This window comes from Saccostrea echinata, unplaced genomic scaffold (genome assembly GCF_033153115.1).
Source record: "Saccostrea echinata isolate AGI-Se365-2 ecotype Australia unplaced genomic scaffold, CSIRO_AGI_Sech_v1 ptg000002l, whole genome shotgun sequence".
Classification (NCBI taxonomy): Eukaryota; Metazoa; Mollusca; class Bivalvia; order Ostreida; family Ostreidae; genus Saccostrea; species Saccostrea echinata.
This window is the reverse complement of record NW_026889751.1, coordinates 25,176,930-25,196,693: the sequence shown is the minus strand read 5'-3', so window position 1 is coordinate 25,196,693 and position 19,764 is coordinate 25,176,930. Positions and strand designations below refer to the sequence as shown.

Genomic DNA, 19,764 nt, shown 5'->3' with positions numbered 1-19,764 from the left:
TTATTAAAACTTCGAATTTCTGGACGCGTTGGATTGACACATCCTTGCGCTTTCACATATTTTAATCTTATTCTTAAAACTTAAGAAAAGTGGCAATTTTGTTGTGTATTAATGAAAAATATTCAAACTATAACCCAGAAAATTCAGAGTAGAAATGTTCGAAAGCAAAACCCACTCACAGTATTGTAAGTCCGTGCTCAGTGGTGTGCTCAGTGGTGTGTGCAGAGTTTAACAATTGAACACACCCGGTGAATCGTAAACGTTAACAATAACAGAGCTCGTGCCCTGTTCACAAAAACAGTTTATACGTTTCACGGGTGTGTTCAGTTTGTTAAGCTCTGTACACATCACAGAGCACGGACTGACAATACTGGTGAGTTGGTTTTGCTTTCGAACATTTCTACTCTGAATTTTCTGGATTATAGATTTAATATTTTTCATTAATACATAACAAAATCGCTTCTTTTCTTAAATATTAAGGGTAAAATTAAAATTTGTGTAAGTGCAAAGATGTGTTAATCAAACGCGTCCCGGAATTCGTAGTTCCAATAATTTCCAGATAAAATAAGTTTTTAATTATATTTTCGTGTGAAATGCTATTGCAATATATAAGTCGTGATATTATACAGAAAATTTGAGAAAATATTAAGTTCAAATCTGTGTCTAAGAACCTTTAAGAAACTCTCGAGAACCGAAGAATGCAAGGCATAGTTTCGGATAAGAAAATCTCAAAATTTTGGCTTAATGAGATAAGGGTGTTATGAAAATAAAGAAAAGACTTGTATGTGAGTATATACATATGGAAAATAGTAGGACCATTCATCGGATTCAAATGTCAGATTCGAAACTTGCTGCAGTCTCTAAGAGGGCTGGCTTTATAAATAGAAATATAAGTTCAAGAATTAGGTTAATTCAAATGATTGATGGAAGACAATTGGCTAATTTCATGGAATCTTTTATTTGAATTGTTGCTCATTTGAATAGACGAACATTTTAAAAATTCAAATTATATTCTCTGAAAAATATTCATGAATGTGACATATTTCTGAATAAAGTGTTTTAAAGAACAATACATTTCATTTTACGGAATGGACTTTACTGAGTGGTTCAAATCGATAAAATTTCCATGTTGAATTTTTATGCAATACATCAAGGTCTGGCTTCCTATAAATGTACCTGTACTAGGCAAAAAATATTAAGCTGATCGTTTATGAAAGGTAGAAGCCCGCGTAGCTCAGTCGGTAGAGCATCAGACTTTTAATCTGAGGGTCTTGGGTTCGAGTCCCAATGTGGGCGAAATTATTTTCCTTTTGCCCAATAATTAAGAAAGTGGACAGGCCATTGAAGGCCCACTTTCTTACATGCAATAAATCAGCAAATACTACTGACTTATGAGTTAAGCAGGTAATTTATGTACTTTCCATTCAGTTCTGAGTTCGGAATGAATAAAGATAATGAAAAGAAAATTAGGTGTTGAATTTTCCTTCACTGGGGGGAAGTAATGGTAGGAGAGTGGAGTTGGTGGGTGGGTAGGGGAAGGTTTTGTGGTTGGATATTTTATATTTTGTTACACTAAATTGTGTACACATTCAATCTAAGAAAGACAGGTGTCACATTTCCAAGGTGATTTTTTTTCTGAATAAAAAGTAGGGTGAACTCTGTCGAATAATAAATATCCCATTATTTTTCCCTTTGAGTCTGGTGGTTCTTCATTCAATCTTCCTCTCATTTGAAATTATTGACTTTGCATTAGAAGAGATTTTATATATTTGTTACATGATAGGTTCAAATTTAAGATCAAAATTCACCACTGGACTTTTATAGGGTACATTTGATTGGCTCATATTGTGTATGTATGGGGAATTAGCTCAAGTGGTAGAGCGCTCGCTTTGCTTCTGAGAGGTACCGGGATCGATACCCGGATTCTCCATCTCCTTAATTTTGTTTTTCCTACTTAATAACAAATACAACTGAAGTAACTCTATTAACAATGGAAGGAAGTTAAGATTGCAATCATTGTCTCTCTGTGTGTGTGTGTGTGTGTGTGTGTGTAAGGGTGTGTGTGTGTGTGTGATTAAAACATTGTAGGATAAAATATTGCATGTGAGTAAACAATACTTGGGACATTGGCACTTTACAATGTAGTGAACTATTCTTAATAAAGTGAATTACACATACTAATCCGAAAGCAAAAGAATTACTTTGCAGTATCATATGGGAATTGCAATGAAAGAAACAATATATTTTTCAATCATTAGGTAGACTAAGTGCAAGCATCCACTCTTGTTCAGTCACTTTGTTTTCAACGATATTACAACGAGAGAGTTGTCAGAAAACGTGCTCTTAATATCTGAATTGGACAATCCATTCTTTCAAGGTGAATCAAAAGGATTTATTTTTAACTTGATCTTTAATGAAGTTTCACATAACATAGGTTGTATATTATTTTTCTAATTGAGAAAAGTTCACCGAAATACTTATTTATAAAGCGTCAAAAGTGTGAGAGTGATTTTTGTATTTTGAGGATTTTTTTCTGTTGGGACAGATTCGGATTGAACATTGTGTTCAAACTGTGTTCTGTTTGGTGTCATATGCCTCGGTATCGCAGTAGGTAGCTCGTCAGTCTCATAATCATATAAGGGCCATCTGAAGGTCGTGAGTTCGATCCTCACCCGGGGCAAGCATTTATTTTTTACTTCCCTATTATTTTTTTGTTTGCTAAATAGCTAAATGTCAACAATCATTTGCATGTATTAACTACCTGTAATTGTGCGGGTGTTTGTTGGTAGTCTCTGGAATATCATTGGAGGTTATAAAAAAAAATGGCAAACCTCCGGCGGGACTCGAACCCGCAGTCCCCGGCTTAGGAGGCCGGTGCCTTATCCATTGGGCAACGGAGACATTGAAAAATGATTATATAAAATGCGAAGAAATATCTGAACATAGTTCAATGTGAAAATACCAAAATATTTACATCCACTGAATATTTTCGCTTAAGCGGGTTATGTATTTTTTCTGCAACAGCTGCGACATTAATTCACGTACTAACAACCAAAGAAAGCATTTTATTGTTTAAATAAAACATCCGTTAGGAATCTTAAAAGTACTGTGAAAGCGTCCTTTGTGGTTGACACTTATATTTAATAAACACTTTTGAACCGAACATTGCATAATTTTGGATAAGAAAATCTCAAAATTTTGACTTACAAGAGATGATATACATTCAGGTTTGTGGGTGTTATGAAAATAAATGAAAGGACTTGTACGTGAGTTTTTGCATATTAAAAATAGTAGGACCATTAATCGGGTTCAAATGTCCGAGTCCCTAAGAGGGCTGGCTTTACACAATGCCGATATATAAGTTCAAGGATTAGGAAAATAAGAATGATTGATGGAAGAGAATTGGCTAAATTATAATTTTATTGAATCTTTTATTTCTATTGGTTGCTTTTTTTTAATAGACAAACATTTTAAAAATTCAAATTATATTGTTTGGAAATATTTAATGAATAGGACAACTTTTTGAATAAAATGTGTTAAAGAACAATACCTTTAATCTTAAGGAATGGACTTTATTGAGTGATTCAAATCGATAAAATTACCATGTTGACATTTAATCCAAAACATCAAGGTCTGACTTCAATCAAATGTACATGTACTAGGCAAAAAAAAATGGTTTATAAGGGTAGAAGCCCGCGTAGCTCAGTCGGTAGAGCATCAGACTTTTGAGGAGACTTCCGGTTTGCTTATCGTAGTGAGCACGAAGGAATTTGGCTCTGCATTAATTGACCTTTTGTGTCAACTGTAAGTAGTGAACGTCTGTCTTCTACATTTTAGTGGGAGGCATAGTGTTTATATGTTTAAATTTTGTAAGTTTTTGACTAGGGTATTTGAACATTGTTAATAATTGAACAATTCAAGGGTGTTAGAGATGCCTGCCACGTCGAGTGGCGGCCATCTTGGCGGATCAAATAATTTATTCAAGGACAGAAAGTACTGTCGTGAAAACACTGTGATTGTGAATGTGAGAGAAAACTCTAGCGTGAAGCCTGACGCAATAATAAAATTCATGCACGAAAATTGTGGTATTGGGTCCCTTTACGCATGTGTGCCGAAGTCTGGTAATTTGTATGAAGTTACACTCGACGGAAAAGCACCAACACAATAACTGCTGGAAGGAATAAAGGATGGAAATGAAGTTTTTCAGTGTTATGAAGTTGTTCAGTCTACAATAATTGTAAGTTTTCTCCATCTACCAGCTTATATTGAAGATCTTGAAATAGAAGAAACACTGAATACAATGGGAGTTGAAATCCTATCGCCTGTGAATAGACGATTTTATCCAGGCACGACCATAGCAGATGGTACCAGGTATGTAAGAGTGAAACTCCCTCCTAATATGTCTTCGTTTCCTTACACAGTGAAGTTCGGCAAAGAATATTACCGATGCATACATAACGGTCAAATAAAGGTGTGTTCGCTGTGTTATGCAAGCGAGCACTTATTTAGGGTATGGCCACAATTTACCTGTTTTAAATGTAAACAACAAGGCCATTACGCCCGAATGTGTAGATCCAGTTTGTGTGACCAGTGTGGTGAATGGACTCACAAATGTCATTGTCGCTTGAGTGATCACAGTTACGACAATAATAGTGAAAATTCTGAAGTCGAAAACGAGGACGAAGAAAACCCATCGAACATGGAAGCAGATGGGTGCACGAAGGGGATGCAGACGTTACGGAAAAGGATACTGAGATGATGGAAAAGAACGAAACAGGAGAGAGATTAGTCCAAAACAATGAAACAGAACAGTTTCGAGAAGTAAGTAAAACCATCGAATCGGCAGATCTAGAGAACTCATCGGAAAAAGTAGAGGAAAATACAGAAAGTGTTGAGCAAGAGGAAACGTGTACCACGCAGGGCCCCAACAGGTGTGCACAACAGAGGAGTGAATAACAATAACGATCACAAATCAGGTACTGAATTATCAGAACAGCTTTCAGAGACAGACTCGGACACCGGAAATGAAGTTGTGATCACGGAAAAAAAGAAAAGAAAGAAGAAAGTAAAAAAGAAGGTTAAGGCAAAGAAAAATAAATAGAAATGATGATGATAAACTCTCTTCTCTCTTTCTTAATAATGGTCATTTTGACATCTTGGAACTGTAATGGATTGTGTGATGTTAATAAGATGAAAGTGGTATTTGCTTTATTTGAGGAAAGAAAATATGACATTATTGGTTTACAGGAAACGCATTGGAAAGTTGAATTTATCGAAAAATATAAACATTTGTGGAATGGTATTGTACTATATAGCAATTTTGACACAGCATCAAAGGGTGTAGCATTTTTAATAAGAAATGAAGTAAAAGATAAAGTCCAATTTATTAGGGATTTGATGGTAGATATTTACACATAACTTATAATGAAAATAATGAAAACATAGATGTTATTAATATTTATGCACCAAATTATACAAAAGAAAGGGCGGCATTTTTTCAATCTATTTCACACATTATTCCTCAGTCTAATAATTTATTGATATTGGGAGATTTCAATAATTCTCTTTCAGAGTTAGATAAGTCAGGAAAGACAGCTCATGTTTATGATCAGTCCTATAAACCCCTTTATAATTTGATGAGTGAACACAATGTTGTTGATTTATGGAGGAAAAGGAATAGTAGGGTAAAAACATTTTCTAGGAAGTTAGTCGTAGAAAGTGTTTTAGTTCAGAGTAAAATAGACTACATTTTAGTTTCACAAAGTATTTCTGGTTTTGTTAAAAGTTTATATTATGTTGAGACTACATTAAGTGATCACTCAATGGTTGTATTATATTTTGACAATGTAACATGTGAACGTGGACCTGGTTTATGGATACACAATAATTTATTGTTGAATGATGAAATATACCGATCAAGAATAATTGAAATAATTGAAAGAGAAAAATGTTGCCATTTATTTGAAAGTTCAACACTTATATGGTGGGACAATTTGAAATACAAGATTAAGAAATTTTCACAGAGTTTTAGCAAAAGTAGAGCAAAAGAAAGAAATAAAAAATATTACAGATTACAAAACAGTATTCAAAGATTGTCATAAAATATTGCAGAAGGTATGAATATTAACATAGAGAAATATGAAGCTTTAAAACAAGACCTGTCTGATTTTGAATTAGAGAAATGCCAAGGAGCAATATTAAGGTCAAAAGCAAAATGGGCGAATGAATCTGACAAATGTACACAATATTTTTTGAACCTAGAGAAGTCTAGACAAGAATCAAATTCAGTTAAAGAATTATTAGATGATGAAGGTATTACAAAATCAGACATAGAATCAATTTTAGATATAGAATACAATTTTTATTCACAGTTATATTCATCAGTTAAAACAGATGATGAAAGCAGAAGACATTTTTTATCATTTATGAGTAGAAAAATAAATGAAAATGATATTGAATTGTGTGATAATGTTATAGATAAAAATGAAATTGATAATGCAGTTAAAGAAATGGCAAACAATAAAAGCCCAGGGTCTAATGGATTGACAGTAGAATTTTATAAAGCTTTTTTGCCACAGTTGAGTGGAATTTTATTTAAGGTATTCAAAGAAGTTGAAGAACATGGAAATCTTTCACATTCAATGAAAATGGGCATTTTAACATTGTTATACAAGAAACAAGGTGATAAAAAACTTTTTAAAAATTGGAGACCTATAAGTCTTCTAAACGGCGATTACAAGATAATAGCAAGGGTGATGTCAAATAGATTAAAACATGTTTTACCAAACATTATATCTGAAAATCAAACTTGTTGCATTATGGGAAGAGATATTGCTGACACATTGATAAGTATAAGAGATGTTACTGATTTAGTTGATATGGATAATATTGAGAGTTATGGAGTAAAAATTGATCAGGAAAAGGCCTTTGATAAGGTTAGTCATGAGTATTTGTTTAAAGTTTTAGAATTATTTGGATTTGGACCATATTTTAGAAAATGGATACGTATTTTTTATACTGATGTACTGGTTTAGATTTTTATTTCATAGCCATCGTTTCGTAAATAATATTTTACAAGAATTTGCTGATATTTCAGTCAGATTATTCTATATATCATTTGTTTTCAGTTGTTACTTACGTAAAACCCTTTTATTATTTGTCGTTTATAAGTTAGGACATGAGTTGACATTCCACATGTTTTACTTTTTAAATAGGAAGTGTCATCCATGTTGGCAGTCTTTCCGTAGTATTTTTGATAGCTGTGTTCTGATTGGTTAACTTAGCTTTAGGATCTTTGATAGTCATTGGTTTTTATTTTGGACCTTGCTAGGGTATTTAAACCCGTGTTCGAGCAGTTTACTTCACTTGGTTAGGGATAAGCCTCATGGCTCATTATCTCTGATTTTATGCCAACCTCAAGGTACACGGCATTATAGGTTTCATTTAGCACGTGCTGAGCGAGCACTTTATGATAGGTTAGGATGTAGGTTTTATAGAATAAAGTTATATGATAGGTTAGGATGTAGGTTATTTAAAGTAAATTAAGTTTCCCTTTCCAAGTTCTGCCTGGTCTAGGGATATGTAGATAACAGGTATAATTTCTAGAACCACTATTTATTATTTATTTTTGGTGTTGTTATTTTCTGGGTTAGATATTTTTTGAGTCCAGATTTAGCATTATTATTTTAAGTTCAACTCTAGAGTGTTGATTAGTAGAGTTCATACTGGGTGATGTAGCTCATTTCCCTTACATTTTTCCAAATCATTGACATTTATAGCAGTTTTAATAGGATTTTTGACCTTTTTCATAAGTATGGAAGTTCAGTAGGGACATAAATTATTTTCATAGATTTTCACATTCCTCCCTTTATTCTTGTTTAAATTTTGACTATTATTTATTATTTGTTATCATTTACAAAGGTTAATTCTCACTTTATTACATTTATAAAACTTACAACTGTGTTTTCATTTAGCGTTGATCATAGTTCAGATATCCCCTTACCTGGGTTGACAATCATAACTGGAGGCAGTTTACTCCTTTAAGCCAAGTTGGCTATTAACTTTGTTAAGTTATTCATTAAAGAGTTCTACTTCCGGTTACACTGACATATATAGTAGTGTAAAATGTAACGGATTTTTAACTAGATATTTTCCAATCAAGAATTCAGTGAGACAAGGTTGTCCAATATCTGCTTTGCTATATGTTTTATCAGCAGAACCATTAAGCTATGTTATTAAACAAAACGAATTAATAAGGGGTATTCCAATTCCAATGTCAAATAAGACAGGACTAATGTTTCAGCATGCAGATGATACAACATTGACTCTCTCTGACAAAACATCTGTTTTTGAAGTTTTAAAAATTTTTGATTTGTACGGAAAAGCATCCGGGGTCAAAATTAATATTCAGAAGTCTGAAATAATGTGCATAGGAATTGGAGATATTTTCGAACATGAAAAAATATTATTAAGTATTTCTCAAACAAATGTCATGAAAATACTAGGTATTTATTTTGGTAAAAATAGGATAGAATGTGAACATTTAAATTGGAGAGATAAAGTGCAAAAAATCAAACAAATTATAAATTTATGGAGACAAAGACGTTTATCAATTCAAGGAAGAGCTATTGTAATTAATTGTTTGCTTATGTCTAAATTATGGTACACGTTGACAGTTATTTCAATCCCTCAGTGGGCAAGAGAAATTATTCAAAAAGAGTGTTCTGATTTTGTCTGGAATTTTGGTGCTCACTTAGTTTCGTATAAAACTATAATTGGTGTTAAACATTGTGGTGGCCTGAAAATAAGTGATATTCATTTGAAAATGTTATCATTTAGACTAAAGGTGTTAGCTAAATATTTCTGTCACACAAAAGAATTTTTATGGAAAGATATATTCAATTATTTTTTTGACAAAGATTGGCAATTTAAAAGGAGGTATGGAAACTTTTTTACTACAGTTTAACAAAAAAGATTTTAAAAGCTTACCCAGTTTTTATGTAGAATTATTTAGTGCGTGGTATGCTGTAAAAGAGTATATTTATAATCCCGAAAAAGGAAATGACATTTTTAATTACTGTTTATTTTGTAATCCAAAAATAATGAATGGTATCAAAATGTTATATTGGAATCATTTTATCAATGCTGCTATAACTCATGTGAAAGATATATCATACGAAGTTATTCCTGGTTTTTTACCGTTGTCTAGCATTGTTGAAATTATACATGAAGACAATTCAGAAATAAGTGTATCATTGATTAAGGAAAATTATACAAATCTACTATCTATTTTACCAGATGATTGGAAGGAATATGTTTCAAAGAATGAATACAGGAGAGATGATTTTATTCCCGAGTTTATCATATCATTTAAACAAGAAAAAATCATGTTCAATTCATGCACTACCAACATATTTTATAAAATATTGGTTGAAAAACTCTTTCAAATACCTGTATCAGATACATACTGGAAAAACAAACTTCGAATGTTGAATGATAATTGTCTCACAAAAAGGTGGATTTCATTGTGGGAATCGCATAAACCCCCTGATATAGTTGAATTAGAATTTAAAATATATCACAATGCTATTTTTACATATGAGAAATTGTTAAAAATTGGAAAATCAGAAACAAATTTATGTCCAATTTATGGATCTGAAAATGAAGATATTTTACAATTGTTTTTAATATGCGATGAATTAGTAGAATTTAAAAACAATTTTGTGATTTACCATTTAGAGTCACTTTTAAAAGACGTTGATATTGGTGTGTACAATAGTTAATATGCGATGAATTAGTAGAATTTAATAACAATTTTGTGATTTATCATTTAGAGTCACTTTTAAAAGACGTTGATATTGGTGTGTACAATAGTTTAGACTTTGAAAGTATATTCATGTTAAGATTTCCACGTGAGGTAAAGAATGTTAATATATTTTTTGTGAATTTTTTTTTATATCCATTTGTAGATTCTGTATTTATAGAAGACGACAAATATTTTTACAAAGTTCTAATAAAATGGACCTGATAAGACTTTGTAAGTACATGTTAAAGCATTACGTCTCATATCAACATTATCAATTATGTATTGTTGAAAAGAAAAAGGAAATGTTTTCAAAGAAATTTTTGCATAGAAATCCGTTAGTTAAAGTGACTGATGATGTTTTATTATTTATTTTGTGATTATGCTTATAAAATTTTTATTTTGATTTTATAGAATAGAATGAGATGTCTGTAAAATTATTCTTATTTGATGTTCACCAATAAAAGATAAAAAAAAAAAAAAAAAAAAAAAAAAAAGAGCATCAGACTTTTAATCTGAGGGTCTTGGGTTCGAGTCCCAACGTGGGCGAAATATTTTCCTTTTGCCCAATAATTAAGAAAGTTGACAGGCCATTGGAGGCCCACTTTATTACATGCAATAAATTAGCAAATACTACTGCTCTCCGGGTTAGGCAGGTAATTTATGTACTTTCCATTCAGTTTTGACGTAGGTTTAGACTGTGTGTGCTTTCAATGAATTAAGATAATGAAAAGAAAATCGAGTGTTGATTTTTTTTTCTTGGGGGAAGTAATGGTAGGAGAGTGGAGTTGGTGTGTTGGTAGGGGGGGGAAGGTTTTGTGGTTGGATATTTTATATCTTGTGACACTAAATTGTGTACACATTCAATCTAAGGAAGACAGGTGTCACATTTTCAAGGTGATTCTTTTTCTGAATAAAAGTAGATTGAACTCTGTCGAATAATTAATATTCCATTATTTTTTTCCCTTTGAGGATGGTGGTTCTTCATTCAGTCCTCCTCTCATTTGAAATGAGTGACTTTGCATTAGAAGAGATTATATATAATTGTTCCATGATAGGTTCAAATTTAAGATCAAAATTCACCACTGGACTTTTATAGGGTACATTTGATTGGCTTATATTGTGTATGTATGGGGAATTAGCTCAAGTGGTAGAGCGCTCGCTTTGCATGTGAGAGGTACCGGGATCGATACCCGGATTCTCCATCTCCTTAATTTTGTTTTTCCTACTTAATAACAAATACAACTGAAGTAACTCTATGAACATTGGAAGGAAGTTCAGATTGCAATCAGTGTCTGTGTGTGTGATTAAAACATTGTTGGATAATATATTAAGTAAACAATACTTTGGGGACATTGGCATTTTACAATGTAGTGTACAATTCTTTATAAAATGACTTACACTTACTAATCCGAAAACAAAAGAATTACTTTGCAGTATCATATGGGAATTGCAATGAAAGAAAGAATATATTTTCCAATCATTAGTTAGACTAAGTGCAAGCATTCACTCTTGTTCAGTCACTTTGTTTTCAATGATATTACAACGAGAAGTTGTCAGAAAACGTGCTCATAACATCTGAATTAGACAATCCATTCTGTCAAGGTGAATCAAAAGAATTTAATTATAGCTTGATCTTAATGAAGTTTTACAAAACATAGGTCGCGTATTATTTTTCTAATTGAAAAGAGTTCACTGAAATGCACATTTAGTGTGAGAGTGATTTTTGTATTTTTGGGATTTTTTGAAAGTTTCTTTTTTTTTGATTGGGACAGATTCAGATTTAACATTGTGTTCAAACTGTGTTCTAATTGGTGTCATATGCCTCGGTAGCGCGTCAGTCTCATAATCACATAAGGGCCATCTGAAGGTCGTGAGTTCGATCCTCACCCGGGGCAAGCATTTTTTTTTACTTCCCTATTAATTTTTTTTGTTCGCTTATAGCTAAATGTCCATAAACATTTGCATGTATTAATTATTTGTTCGTGTGTTTGTTGGTATCCTCTGGAAGATCGTTAGAGGTTCCAAAACAAATGGCAAACCTCCTGCGGGACTCGAACCCGCAATCCCCGGCTTAGGAGGCCGGTGCCTTATCCATTGGGCCACGGAGGCATTGAATGTTGCTCATATAAAATGCAAAGAAATATCTGAACATAGTTTAATGTGCAAATGCCAAAAGAAAACATCCATTAGGAATCTCAAAAGTACTTAGAAAGCGTCTTTTATACTTGACACTTTTCTTTAATAAACTCTCTCGATTCGAAGATGGCAAGGGATAGTTTCGAAAATCTCTAAATTTTGCCTTACTGAGAGAATGAAAAGTTAGGTTTGTTGGTGCTTTGAAAATAAAGAAAGGACTTGTGTGTGAGTATATACATAATGAAAATAGTAGGACTATTAATCGGGATCAAATGTCACATTCGAAACTTGCTGCAGTCCCTAAGAGGGCTGTCTTTACACAATGCAAATGTAAGTTCAAGAATTAGTTTAATTCAAATGATTGATGGAAGATAATTGGCTAATTTTATGGAATCTTTTATTTGTATTGTTGCTCATTTGAATAGACGAACATTTTAAAAATTTAAATTATATTGTTTGAAAAATATTCATGAATATGACATCTTTCTGAATAAAACGTTTTAAAGAACAATACCTTTAATTTTACGGAATGGACTTTACTGAGTGGTTCAAATCGATAAAATTTCCATGTTGACATTTAATGCAATGCATCAAGGTATGGCTCTCAATAAATGTACATGTACTAGGCAAAAGAAATTAAGCTAAACGTTTATGAATGAAGAAGCCCGCGTAGCTCAGTCGGTAGAGCATCAGACTTTTAATCTGAGGGTCTTGGGTTCGAGTCCCAACGTGGGCGAAATTATTTTCCTTTTGCCCAATAATTAAGAAAGTTGACAGGCCATTGGAGGCCCACTTTATTACATGCAATAAATTAGCAAATACTACTGCTCTCCGGGTTAGGCAGGTAATTTATGTACTTTCCATTCAGTTTTGACGTAGGTTTAGACTGTGTGTGCTTTCAATGAATTAAGATAATGAAAAGAAAATCGAGTGTTGATTTTTTTTTCTTGGGGGAAGTAATGGTAGGAGAGTGGAGTTGGTGTGTTGGTAGGGGGGGGAAGGTTTTGTGGTTGGATATTTTATATCTTGTGACACTAAATTGTGTACACATTCAATCTAAGGAAGACAGGTGTCACATTTTCAAGGTGATTCTTTTTCTGAATAAAAGTAGATTGAACTCTGTCGAATAATTAATATTCCATTATTTTTTCCTTTTGAGGATGGTGGTTCTTCATTCAGTCCTCCTCTCATTTGAAATGAGTGACTTTGCATTAGAAGAGATTATATATAATTGTTCCATGATAGGTTCAAATTTAAGATCAAAATTCACCACTGGACTTTTATAGGGTACATTTGGTTGGCTCATATTTTGTGTGTATGTATGGGGAATTAGCTCAAGTGGTAGAGCGCTCGCTTTGCATGTGAGAGGTACCGGGATCGATACCCGGATTCTCCATCTCCTTAATTTTGTTTTTCCTACTTAATAACAAATACAACTGAAGTAACTCTATGAACATTGGAAGGAAGTTCAGATTGCAATCAGTGTCTGTGTGTGTGATTAAAACATTGTTGGATAATATATTAAGTAAACAATACTTTGGGGACATTGGCATTTTACAATGTAGTGTACAATTCTTTATAAAATGACTTACACTTACTAATCCGAAAACAAAAGAATTACTTTGCAGTATCATATGGGAATTGCAATGAAAGAAAGAATATATTTTCCAATCATTAGTTAGACTAAGTGCAAGCATTCACTCTTGTTCAGTCATTTTGTTTTCAATGATAGTACAACGAGAAGTTGTTAGAAAACGTGCCCATAACATCTGAGTTAGACAATCCATTCTGTCAAGGTGAATCAAAAGAATTTAATTATAGCTTGATCTTAATGAAGTTTTACAAAACATAGGTCGCGTATTATTTTTCTAATTGAAAAGAGTTCACTGAAATGCACATTTAGTGTGAGAGTGATTTTTGTATTTTTGGGATTTTTTGAAAGTTTTTTTTTTCTTTTGATTGGGACAGATTCAGATTTAACATTGTGTTCAAACTGTGTTCTAATTGGTGTTATATGCCTCGGTAGCGCAGTAGGTAGCGCGTCAGTCTCATAATCACATAAGGGCCATCTGAAGGTCGTGAGTTCGATCCTCACCCGGGGCAAGCATTTTTTTTTTTTTACTTCCCTATTAATTTTTTTTGTTCGCTTATAGCTAAAAGTCCATAAACATTTGCATGTATTAATTACCTGTATTTGTTCGGGTGTTTGTTGGTATCCTCTGGAATATCGTTAGAGGTTCCAAAACTAATGGCAAACCTCCTGCGGGACTCGAACCCGCAATCCCCGGCTTAGGAGGCCGGTGCCTTATCCATTGTTCCACGGGGGCATTTAAAGTTACACGTATAAAATGCAAAAAAATATCTGAGCATAGTTTAATGTAAAAATGGACAAGAAAACATCCATTAGAATCTGAAAAGTACTTGGATAGCGGTTTTTTGTACTTGACAATATTCTTTAATAAACCACACTTTTCTTTAACAAACATTCTTGAACCGAAGATGGCAGGGAATAGTTCGAATAAGAAACTCTCAGAATTCTGACTTACAGAGAGATGATGTACAGTCAGACGTGTTATGAAAATAAATATAAGAAATTGTCAATGAGTATTTGCATATTGAAAATAGTAGGCCCATCAATTGTGTTCAAATGACAGATTCGAAAGTTCCTAAGAGGGCTGGCTTTACACAATGCAAATGTAAGTTCAAGGATTAGGTAAATACAAATGATTGAAGGAAGATAATTGGCTAATTTTATTGAATCTCTTATTTGTATTATATTGATCTTAATAGATGAATTTTTTTAATGTTTTTAAATTATATTGTCTTGAATATGATATCATTTCAGCTCACCTGAGACGAAGGCTCAAGTGAGCTTTTCAGATCGAAATTTGTCCGTTGTCTGTTGTCGGTGTCGTCGTCGTTGTTGTCTTTGTAAACTTTTCAGAATTTCATCTTCTTCTCCAGAGCTGCTGGGCGCATTTCAGCCAAACTTGGCACAGAGTATCCTTAGGTAAAGGGGATTCAAGTTTGTTCAAATGAAGGGCCACGCCCTCTTCCAAGGGGAGATAATTACAAAGTGAAAAATTAATGGCATCTTTTAAAAATCTTCTTCTCAAGAACCACTGGGACAGGAAATATGAAACTCATGTGGAATCATCCCCAGGTAGAGTAGATTCAAGTTTGTTCAAATCATGACCCCGGGGGTAGAGTGGGGTCACAATGGACGATCAAATTTTTTACATAGGAATATATAGGAAAAATCTTTTAAAAATCTTCTCAAGAACAGCAAAGCCATGATTGATCATATTTATATGGAAGCATCCTCAAGTGGTATAGATTCAAGTTTGTTCAAATCATGACCCCCGGGGGTAGGGAGGGGCCACAATGGACGATCAACGTTTTACAGAGGAATATGTAGGAAAAATCTTTAAAAAGCTTTTTCTCAAGAACCACTGGGCCACGCAGCACTGTAAAATAGTTTGTTTGTTTGTTTATTGTTTAACGTCCCTTTCGAGAATTTTTCCTCGTATGGATACGCCACCACTAGACGGTGGAGAGCTACAAATTTTGACCTATACTCGGCACTCAGGGCCATTGAGCATTGAGGGATCTTTTTCATGCCAGCACCTACTGCGACAGGGTCTTATCCGAAGGACTGGTCTCCACGTCCCACAGTGGGATTTGAACCCGCGACGTAAGGATCAACTCCTTACTCCGCGACTCTAGAGCAAACGCTCAAACCACTGCGCCACGCGGGCCTGTTAAAGAGTACTACAAAGAAATCATCGAAATATAAACGTGCATTAAAACTTATACTTTTAAACTGAATTTATTTTTGTAAAGCTACAATATTATCACATGACTTTAGTAATAATTGAAATAACATTGTATACTCCGCTCTGCATTGAATTTGATTTGGTGACGTTATTTGACAGTCACGTGATAGATGTATGTAATGTGTACTGTATGTAAGTCATGAACAAATTTCAATATCGTAAGGGCATACCCTAGTTAAAATTAAAAATTAAAGTAATAAATTGTTTCTAGATATCTTGAAGTTTATGGAAAGTGCTGCTGCTTTAAATAGAATTCGCATTTTATTAGTTTAAGTTTCAAGTTATTTAGCTCTAGTCGAAATATGTGTGACCTTTACCAAATATTTAATGTATTTATTACGTAATGCTCTTGAATTCAGGAAAGCAGTAGCACTTTTCAGGTTAAGGAATGTTCCCGTTATGTATATTCAAAAAATGGTGAAGATCTATCAAGTGTATGTCCTTGCGAAATAGCGATTTAATGAAGCACCTCGGCGTGAAACATGCAAACCCTACACAAAAAACACTGTTGAATTAATTCAATACATTCTCTCGATAGTTTTTAAATAATGACAGTAAACAATGGTTTCAGATTTGTGTTAATACTTAGTATCGCGATTACCTCACAGTTACCTATCTTAATGCCCCTCTTTTGCGGCGAAGTCGAGGAAACTCTAAATCTCGCGAGATGTTCGGGGCATGAAGTACTTACGCTAATGACGATTGAATGATTCGAACAATTAATTTGCCGAAAGTACAATGTATTGCAAAGGGTTGGACTTCAAATAGTAGGTTGTCTAATTGGATTCATTAGTTTCATCAGCTTCCAAAAGTAACTATTATCAGAAAGAAATATTTGAATTTAATTAGACGAGTCGGCAAGATATTTCGCTTTCATATCTGCCCTTTAAAAATCCACAATGCTCGATCTCGCGTTGTATGCAACACCACATTGCCCCTAGCTAATTGACGTTTCCTACCTTCATCGCGAAAGAGTTCCATTAAGTTGAGTAATCGCGATATCAAGTATTGTCTACTTAACATTTTCAAATAATATTCTGTTAAATAATAGTTAACATGGTCAAATTTTACCATGATTACGTCATGTCGACAAGTGCATTGCGATCAGTGACTTTTTTATATCTTGCTGTGTGGGATTAACTAGCGACAAAAATGAATGCAGTGGTAAGTGTTGATGTAGTTCTACTTTTATGCAGATTATAATCGCAAATTATTTCATTTTCTGTTATTGTGAGGTATTGCTATTTTTGTGTGATATCATAGTTAACATTTCGCGTATAAATTAGGTCCCGTCCCCTTTATGCAGCCTTAACAGAGCTGCGCAGGAAAAAATTAAACTCATGTGGAATCATCCTCAGGTGGTGTAAATTCTAAATTGTTCAAATCATGACCCCGGGGGTAGGGTGGGGCAAACAATTTATGTGGAAGCATCCTCAGGTGGTGTAGATTCAAGTTTGTTCAAATCATGACCCCCGAGGGTACATGTAGGGTGGGGCCACAATGGACGATAAAATTTTACATACATGTAGGAATATACAAAAAGAAGAGCAAAGCCATGACTGGTTATTAACTGTTCAGAAGTATCCTAAGGTATGGTAGATTTATTTTTGAAAAAAATCATGACCCCACCAGGGATAGGGTGGGGCAACAATTGATGATTAAATTTATGCATAGAAATACATAGATTTTTTTTTTAAAAATCCTCTCAAGAACAGCAAAGCTATGATGGTCATAATTATATGGAAGCATCCACAGATAGTGTAGATTCAGATTTGTTCAAACATGACCCCGGGGGTAGGGTGGGACCATATTGAAAGTTCAAACTTGTAGGGAAAAAGTCACAGACAAAGAAATATGTAAGCATCTTTAGTTAGTGTAGATTAATTTTGTTCAAATGATACCACTCACCCTACCCACCCACCCACCCGTCCCTTTTTGGGGGTAGGTCGGGACCACTTATGATATAAAGCTTTTCAATACTGAACTGATTTTTGCTTTTTTCCTAGCCACAGTGCTCAGGTGAGCGATGTGGCCCATAGGCCTTTTGTTGAATAAAAAGTTTCAAAGAACAATACCTTTAATTTTCTGTCGGAATGGATTTTATTGACTGATTCAAGTGGATAAAATTTCCATGTTGACGTTTAATCCAATATATCAATGGCTGGCTTCAACGGATGTACATGTACTAGGCAAAAAAGTTAAGTTAATCATTATAAGGGTATAAGCCCGCGTAGCTCAGTCGGTAGAGCATCAGACTTTTAATCTGAGGGTCTTGGGTTCTAGTCCCAACGTGGGCGAAATTATTTTCTTTCATATAAATCCTTTTGCCCATTAATTAGGAAAACTGACAGGGCATTGAAAGCCCACTTTATTACATGCAAAAAATTACCAAGTACTACTGCCCTATACAGGTTAGGCAGGTATTTTATGTATATTTCATTCAGTTCTGATCATTTTTTTTCTCGGGGGAGGTAATGGTAGGATAGTGGTGTTGGCGGATGAGTAGGGGAAGGTTTTGCTATTCTATCTTGTCACACTAAATTGTGGACACATTCAATCTAAGGAAGACAGGTGTCACATTTTCAAGAAGGTATTTTTTGTGGACAAAAAGTAAGCTAAACACTGTGGAATTCGTTACATCCTATTATTTTTTCCTTTGAGGCTGGCGGTTCTTCATTCAGTCTTCCTCTCATTTGAAATTGGTGACTTTGCATTAGAAGAGATTATTTATAATTTTTCCATGATAGTTTCAACTTTAAAAATTCACCACTAGACCTTTAAAGTGTACATTTGATTGGCTTATAATGTGTATGTGTGGCGAATTAGCTCAAGTGGTAGAGCGCTCGCTTTGCATGTGAGAGGTACCGGGATCGATACCCGGATTCTCCATCTTGTTTATATCCTTTACTTTTGTTTTTCCTGCTTAAGGTCACACTACACGTTCATTGAACTATTGCTTCCTCACAAAAAATTATGGTACCTTACCGGGCATTTGTGCAAGATTCCAGGGGAGGTTATTTACTATATAATCCCATTGGAAATCACTAACATTGCAAATATTACAATTTTTTGGTGTCCTAATCTACTTAGACATTTTGAAAACAGTTTAAAATCATAAAATCATGATAATTATGATTAATCATGATAATTAAGATTAATTTTTTGTATAATAAGAAGAGATACAAAACAGATATTCGAGCAACGTGTCATCAGACCTTAACAAGAAAACAATCAAAGTAACTCTATGAACATTGGAAGGAAATTGAGATTTCAATCATTGTCTGTCTGTGTGTCTAATATATTGTTGGCTAAAATCACTGTGTAGAAACGGACTAGGGTAAAGTGCGTTACCCTAGTCCAAGATGACGATAGGCAAAAACGCTTCACATTTTCTCGTACAAATATTGGTGATTTCTAGGAAAAAGTTTTACTTTATTTTGCACCAATCTGTCGGGCATCTTCAGTTTCACATGCTCGTTTGGAGATTGTATTCAACTTTAGCGTAATTAAAAAGAAAATGTACGTCAAAGTTTTGCTGCAGATTAGGGTAAAGTATTTACGATTAGGGTAAAGTTTTTTCGAGACTAGGGTAAAGTTATTTATTCTACAATCTGATTGTACATGATTTTGAATTTTTGACTGCTTTACAAAATTTATATAGTTGGAAAAGGCTTTCTCGAAAATGTTCAAGAATTGTTGTTTCCACAAGGAGGTCATACCGATTGCAATTTTTTTAATAACCACGATTTTCATTCGAAATATTACTCTTATTATGAACGTTATATTTTCCGTTTCAGGTACATATATCATTTTATTGTTAAATAAATATACATGTATAAATGATGTAATTAATTTATTTGATTTAACTTTAAGTATTGTTTCTTGTATAAATCTAAACCTACTTTGCATCTTTTAATCCCCACTTTGAGCGAAATTATTGAAAATGAGTCAACAACCTATATCTAATTTGCGTTTGTTGGTACTCGA

The 19,764-nt window shown here is 33.6% G+C and overlaps 1 protein-coding gene and 8 non-coding genes across 10 annotated transcripts in view; 6 read left to right on the top strand and 3 right to left on the bottom strand.

The window, feature by feature from the left end:
* LOC133175534 (large ribosomal subunit protein eL36-like) overlaps positions 1-19,764 on the bottom strand; it is a 415,093-nt gene that overhangs the window by 257,528 nt on the left and 137,801 nt on the right. The window lies entirely within an intron of this gene.
* Positions 1,224-1,296, top strand: Trnak-uuu (transfer RNA lysine (anticodon UUU)). Its single transcript has one exon. It is a non-coding gene; the product is annotated as a tRNA-Lys (tRNA).
* Trnar-ccu (transfer RNA arginine (anticodon CCU)) lies at positions 2,829-2,901 on the bottom strand. The gene has a single exon. It is a non-coding gene; the product is annotated as a tRNA-Arg (tRNA).
* On the top strand, positions 10,935-11,007 carry Trnaa-ugc (transfer RNA alanine (anticodon UGC)). The gene has a single exon. It is a non-coding gene; the product is annotated as a tRNA-Ala (tRNA).
* Trnar-ccu (transfer RNA arginine (anticodon CCU)) lies at positions 11,842-11,914 on the bottom strand. Its single transcript has one exon. It is a non-coding gene; the product is annotated as a tRNA-Arg (tRNA).
* On the top strand, positions 12,605-12,677 carry Trnak-uuu (transfer RNA lysine (anticodon UUU)). Its single transcript has one exon. It is a non-coding gene; the product is annotated as a tRNA-Lys (tRNA).
* Trnaa-ugc (transfer RNA alanine (anticodon UGC)) lies at positions 13,265-13,337 on the top strand. Its single transcript has one exon. It is a non-coding gene; the product is annotated as a tRNA-Ala (tRNA).
* On the top strand, positions 13,958-14,044 carry Trnam-cau (transfer RNA methionine (anticodon CAU)). The gene is given in 2 exon segments: positions 13,958-13,994; positions 14,009-14,044. It is a non-coding gene; the product is annotated as a tRNA-Met (tRNA).
* Positions 18,002-18,074, top strand: Trnak-uuu (transfer RNA lysine (anticodon UUU)). Its single transcript has one exon. It is a non-coding gene; the product is annotated as a tRNA-Lys (tRNA).